This window comes from Lepisosteus platostomus, chromosome 3 (genome assembly GCF_059453375.1).
Source record: "Lepisosteus platostomus isolate fLepPlt1 chromosome 3, fLepPlt1.hap1, whole genome shotgun sequence".
In the NCBI taxonomy this organism is placed as follows: Eukaryota; Metazoa; Chordata; class Actinopteri; order Semionotiformes; family Lepisosteidae; genus Lepisosteus; species Lepisosteus platostomus.
The window spans coordinates 9,387,302-9,393,994 of NC_142613.1; positions in this window are offsets into that span (position 1 = coordinate 9,387,302).

Here is a 6,693-nt window from a genome sequence, read left to right on the forward strand (position 1 = left end):
AAAAACACAGCTGGGATTGATTCATCTGACCAGAGCTCCACTCTTCCACTGACCCAGACTGGACCTCACCTGCCCCCAGAGGGTGTCAGCTGGCTACTTTCTGAAAACTCCAGCACAGGGCTCTGGATAGACTAACCAGCAGCAATCATCTTATTCCACCATAATGCATTCCTTCCATTTGGTCCCTGACAGCATATTTATTGCTTTAAGTGATTCACTTTTTTCCATGATAATCATCCTTCTGCAAGATACAGCATTATTGCAGTGGTAGCAATTCCAGATTTAGCTGACTTTAGTTCTTGTTGTAGGCTAGTGTTGTAGGCTAGTGAAGATTTCATTTTTCTCTTTATTTTTGTCTTGCTGAGCTGTTTGTTTCTCTATTTTGGGTCTTACAATACCGAATTATAAACAGGAAAAAAAACAAACAAGTATGCTACCACAATTCTCACCTTCTTCCCGTTTCCAGACTTCAGATCGAGACGATCAGGCAGAGGAACAAGGGTGTGGTTTGGTATTTTGGGAAATGCCAGCTGTGTCTCTCCAGTAATTCTCAGCCGACCCCCCCCCTCCTCACACACATACACACAACTCCCCCTTCAGACTTCTCCAAGCTCTGGGATTACTGCACGCTCAGCTCGCGCTCCAGGAGGGAATAAAGAGCGATTTTTTTTTTTGTAAATGATTAAAAAAAACCCTCTCAGCATGCTCTCTGTGGGGGGTGCGCTTGGCTCACAATATCTCTCTCCTTCAAAACGCCTCAGATCCACTAAGCCTCACTGCCTCTGATCCTGCCTCTGCCAAAATCCTGCCATCTTCCGAACTGCCTGCTTGGCTCTATTGTTATGACTGGGATTGTTATTTTGACTTTTAAGCGCCAGACTTTCATCTTTATTTCTCTCCCCCCCCCACAAAAAAAAACATTCAATTTCATTTTACCATCTCTTTTCAAAGCACTGAGTCAGATTTTTTGTGTGCGCTTTAATAAGGTGTGCTACAGATTTCGCGTGTGAGGTGTTAAGACAAAGGTGGGTGAGGGTGACTGCGTGTAGCCCCTAGTCTCTCATCTCTCTCTCTCATTAATCACGAGCTCTGGAGCACTTTTATTAACGTACTGGAGAAAATATTGTCCACACATGAACTTCACGCATGTTTTCTGTACCCAGTCCACAGGCAACCCAGCTTACACAGGTTAATCAAGATCGTTTTGCTGTGATTTATTTTTTATACTAGCTGAATCTTTACATTTATTTTAAATATAAGCTTTGTAAGTCAGTTGCTTTTCACTTCCAGCTGAAGTTCTGAATTCCAGTGTGGGTGTCCGTGATAGGAAAATCAGCCCAGGTGTGAGTGTGTGTGCCCTGTGATGGACTGTCCACCTGTCCCAGGTGTGAGTGTGTGTGCCCTGTGATGGACTGTCCACCTGTCCCAGGTGTGAGTGTGTGTGCCCTGTGATGGACTGTCCACCTGTCCCAGGTGTGAGTGTGTGTGCCCTGTGATGGACTGGCCACCTGTCCCAGGTGTGAGTGTGTGTGCCCTGTGATGGACTGGCCACCTGTCCCAGGTGTGAATGTGTGTGCCCTGTGATGGACTGTCCACCTGTCCCAGGTGTGAGTGTGTGTGCCCTGTGATGGACTGTCCACCTGTCCCAGGTGTGAGTGTGTGTGCCCTGTGATGGACTGGCGACCTGTCCCAGGTGTGAGTGTGTTTTCCCTGTGATGGACTGGCGACCTGTCCCAGGTGTGAGTGTGTGTGTCCTGTGATGGACTGGCGACCTGTCCCAGGTGTGAGTGTGTGTGCCCTGTGATGGACTGTCTAACTGTCCCAGGTGTGAGTGTGTGTGCCCTGTGATGGACTGGCCACCTGTCCCAGGTGTGAGTGTGTGTGCCCTGTGATGGACTGTCCACCTGTCCCAGGTGTGAGTGTGTGTGCCCTGTGATGGACTGGCCACCTGTCCCAGGTGTGAGTGTGTGTGACCTGTGATGGACTGTCCACCTGTCCCAGGTGTGAGTGTGTGTGCCCTGTGATGGACTGGCGACCTGTCCCAGGTGTGAGTGTGTGTGCCCTGTGATGGACTGTCCACCTGTCCCAGGTGTGAGTGTGTGTGTGCCCTGTGATGGACTGTCCACCTGTCCCAGGTGTGAGTGTGTGTGTGCCCTGTGATGGACTGGCGACCTGTCCCAGGTGTGAGTGTGTGTGCCCTGTGATGGACTGGCCACCTGTCCCAGGTGTGAGTGTGTGTGCCCTGTGATGGACTGTCCACCTGTCCCAGGTGTGAGTGTGTGTGCCCTGTGATGGACCGTCCACCTGTCCCAGGTGTGAGTGTGTGTGCCCTGTGATGGACCGTCCACCTGTCCCAGGTGTGAGTGTGTGTGACCTGTGATGGACTGGCCGCCTGTCCCAGGTGTGAGTGTGTGTGCCCTGTGATGGACTGGCCACCTGTCCCAGGTGTGAGTGTGTGTGCCCTGTGATGGACTGTCCACCTGTCCCAGGTGTGAGTGTGTGTGCCCTGTGATGGACTGGCCACCTGTCCCAGGTGTACCCTGCCTTGCTCCCGTTGCTTGCTGAGATAGGCCCCAGCTCTCCCACAACCCTGTATTGGAGAAAGCATTTGAAGCAAGGAGCAAGGAGCCCAATAGTGGAGATCACTGCGGTGAGAGATAACTAGGCTCGCCGAGCGCGAGAAAAAACACAGAAACAACACGATCACAGGGCACCCATCCTCCTTCAGCCCCGCCTGGCTCTTTCAGGAGCACCAGTGATGGGGACGAAAGGGGTTTGACAGCTCCCAGCGGGATGAAGAGGAAACCAGGGAGAAATAATTGCTTTCGCTTTTACAGGTTCTGTTCTCTGGCCAAAGCCACAGGCTGACTTGACTCCATTCTCCACTGTTGTGGAATTGAGGTGGGATTCCTCACCTTCTTGTTCCTCAGATATAAAATAAGGGGCTGTGAAAAAAAAAAAGAAAGATCAGCCGTGACATGTGAAGTGAGAGAACGGGGGCGTGGGAAGGACAAGTTTAGCACAGCTCTTTAAAAAGCAGGAGGAAGAAAGAGGGTTTTGACAGCCCAGAGCCCACTGTTCCTCTCGCACTCTCTGCAAGCTGCCACTTTGCTCCAGTGCGGAGGACAGTGTCTGAAGCAGGGTGTGAAGAGCAGGTCAACTGTGAACTGCAGGGATTAATAATGCAGGACAGAAAACAGCACTCACTGGATGAGCAGAGAGCCCAGACACAACGCAGTACAGCAGCCTGAGTTCACGACTGCGAGAGAGGGGAGAGAGAGGGGGAGATGGAGGAACTGTAGAAGAAGAGAGCAAAGAGGAGAAAGGCAGCGAGAGAGAGGGGGAGAGGAAGCAAGAAGGAAAGGTTTGAAAAGGAATCTGAATTTGAAAGAGAGAGGTAGAGTGAGCAGAGGGAGAGGGAGGAAGGAGGGTGTGATGGGCAGGATATCGCAAGGAAGGAAGAGAGATATCGAGAAATATGGACATCAAAATAAAGGAACTGAGATACAGCAGCACAAATTTTAAAAAAAGTAATTAGACCAAAATGCTCGAATAATGAAGAGAGAAAAACCCAGACTTCCTTTTTGTTGAAAATGAGCATTTGGGCTTGGTTTAAATAGGCAAACTGAACTAAGTATAATTTCCCCAAGTTATTACTTTTTTAACTACTTTTTTTTTGTAACATTTCTTTCTAGACGTTGTACACAATGTTCAGATCCAATAATAGAAATGATGTTTGGAGGTAATCGAATACTTTGACATCTGCCATGTGTCAATAGCAATGCCTTGCAAAAGACGAAAGCTGTAGCAGACTGTGGCCAGCAGAGGGCAGGTCTGTTCAGCCCTGCCTCTTCCAAAACTCAGATCTTCGTCCCAGACCAGGACACCCCATTGTCATGACAGGGCAGGTAGATGGAAATGAACAGCGTCTGCTGGAGCGGCTGAGGAATCCAAGTGCTTGATCCCAACGAAGGCACAAGGAGTTACAAGAGCTGGTGGAGATGGCAGACAGGATAGGATAGGAGCTCTGAAGGCAGAAGGAGATTGCCAAATGGGATAGGAGTAGAGAAGGTGGGAGGAGATTGTCAAATGGGATAGGAGTAGAGAAGGTGGGATGAGATTGTCGAAGGGGATAGGAGTAGAGAAGGTGGGAGGAGATTGTCGAAGGGGATAGGAGTGGCACAGGGAGGAGAAGTTTGCCAAAGGGGATAGGAGCTGCGAAGGCAGGAGGAGATTTTACGAATGGTATAGGAGCTGCGAAAGGAGGAGATTGTCGAAGGGGATAGGAGCTGAGAAGTCAGGAGGAGATTGTCGAAGGGGATAGGAGCTGAGAAGTCAGGAGGAGATTGTCGAAGGGGATAGGAGCTGAGAAGTCAGGAAGAGATTGCTCTGCTGACTGAAGCTGCGCTGCCAAGCAAGGCTGGTAGGCAGGGGTTCGGCACAATGCCACTGGTCCAGTGCTCAGCTGGGCCAAAGTGGAGAGGGACGACAGACTGGGTGCCAGCCGGCAGTGATTTCAAGAACCAGACGGATACTCTGACCCCAAGCAAGCCCACTTCATTAACCACTGAGGGATAGCACTTGTCAGGTGGAGCAGTTGGAAACCAGTTCATCAAGGCAAGGCTGTACAGCCTCACTGTGGAATGTAGCACAGACACCAGGGTTAATACACCTGCTCTTACAAACAGTGCCATGGCATTTTCAATGTCCAAGTAGCAGGATCTCACTTAACATCTCATCTAGTGGACAACTTCTGCTACAGCACTGTGTCTCCAGTCACCACACTGGGACACTGGGTTTAGATCAATAGCACCATATATTGAGCATTGGGTTTAGAACTGTGATCCAGAGCACCATATACTGGTCCATCAACACCACCCACAGCAACATTCCTTACAGGTCTCCCATCCCGGTACTGGTCCAGCCCAATCTTTACTTTCTGATATTTGGCAATATTAGGCTTCAAAGCAAAGTGAATCCTGAGCTCAGTTCTCAGCAGCATTGCCCAGTAATGTTGTAGTATTCACGGTTCCTTCAAAATCCCTTGGTGGCTGAACAATCTTACCAGGGGATTGGCTATGTTCATTAGCATTGAAAAACCTCTACATGAATGAAATATTAATTTCTGCAACCTGTGTTTTGTTGCACCAGCTGTTAGTTGACCGTTAATTAAGGAATAATTGAATCAACTGATTAAACCTTTCATGCATTAATGAATAACAAAGTTGCTTTACCAGCTTCCGAATGTTAAAAAATAAACTCAGTATATTACAAAACAGAAGAATGGCCACGCAGACAGGCCAGGAATGAAGGAATGTTACTTCCTGAGTCCGTGCTGCCTTGAGACTGTATCTGCATGTGCATTTTCTGGACCTTTTCCGCGTGGAGTGTCCGCTGGCCTCTGTCTCTGCTCTCCCTTCTCGGTGACCGGGGGGGTGGGGTGGTGGGAGCGAGCGTGCAGGCCGGGGTTAAGGAGTGCAGGGGAGCCTGGGGAGAGCCTGGCTGGGCCGCTGGAGCAGCCAGACTAATTACCTGCCACGTGAGAGAGCGCCTCCGACTCCCGCTCCTCAGGCAATCAGAAAAGCAATTTGAGCAGGAGGGCTGCGCGTTCTGCTGCGGCCCGCCGAGTCCGTCAGGGGAGGTCCCGGGTCGCCATGGGTCTCGAGAACAATTAAAGAACATTTACAGCCGCCTGATCAGTCAATACAGGCCTGAAAAGAACACATCCCTCCACTCCTGTTCGCAAACACAATTCATTTCTCCACCAGCTCTGCTCCCTCTGGCCCAGTCTGCTGTGTGTGTACATTTCTGCTTTGAGACAGAGTGGATTGGGGCTCGAGGTTCCGACACGCGCAAGAACACGCACTTTTGCCTTAATGCCCAACCACAGCTGATTGACAGGAGGTGGTGGGTAAAGTCCCGGAGCTGTAATTCCAAGGTTGCGGGTTCAAATCCCAGGGGCGAGGCTGCTGTTGCACCCTTGAGCAAGGTGCTTTTGCCTGAGTTGTTCCATTAAAATGCCCAGCTGTGTGGATGGGAGCAGAACATCAGACGTCAGCTGAACGTACAAACAGAAATGAGGGGTGTTTCACCGGGGGGTGGGTCATAAATGTTAAATAATGACTCCCTACTGTTAATGGTGTTCGGGTGCATGCAAAGATGGGAGTGGGCTTTTGGAGCGGCACTTTGTGGGTTTTTTTACTGCCAGGGTGTGAAGGGGTTTCAGGTCAGAGGGGCATGATAACAATCAGGTTGACTTTGCAAAGACAGCGATTTTGGGGAGCTCTTTGAGCAGTGGGCTGTGTGTGTGTGCTTTCGGCAGTGCTCAGACTTGTCATGTTCAGTAGCTATCGGAGAAACACTTGTGCTACACAGTCCTACTACCCGCCCTCTGCAAATCTCTCCCCCTCCCACCCATCTGAACGAAAGTAGATGCAGAACAGTCACGTGCCACTAAAATCCACTTCCAAAAACGGACACTGGCTGTACTTTTCAAATTGGGGTGCATTGTGGTTTACAGATGGAGTGTTAGAAAGTCCTCCTTCAGTTGTTCCTTGAAGACTGGGATAGCAGATCTGCTACAAGCCACTAATTGGAGGGGGCGCTGGTGATCTGAAACAGACGTTGTAGCCTTCGAGGGGCGCACCACTGTTATTCTGCCCCAGCAGTGACTCCCTCATCCTTTTGGGGTCT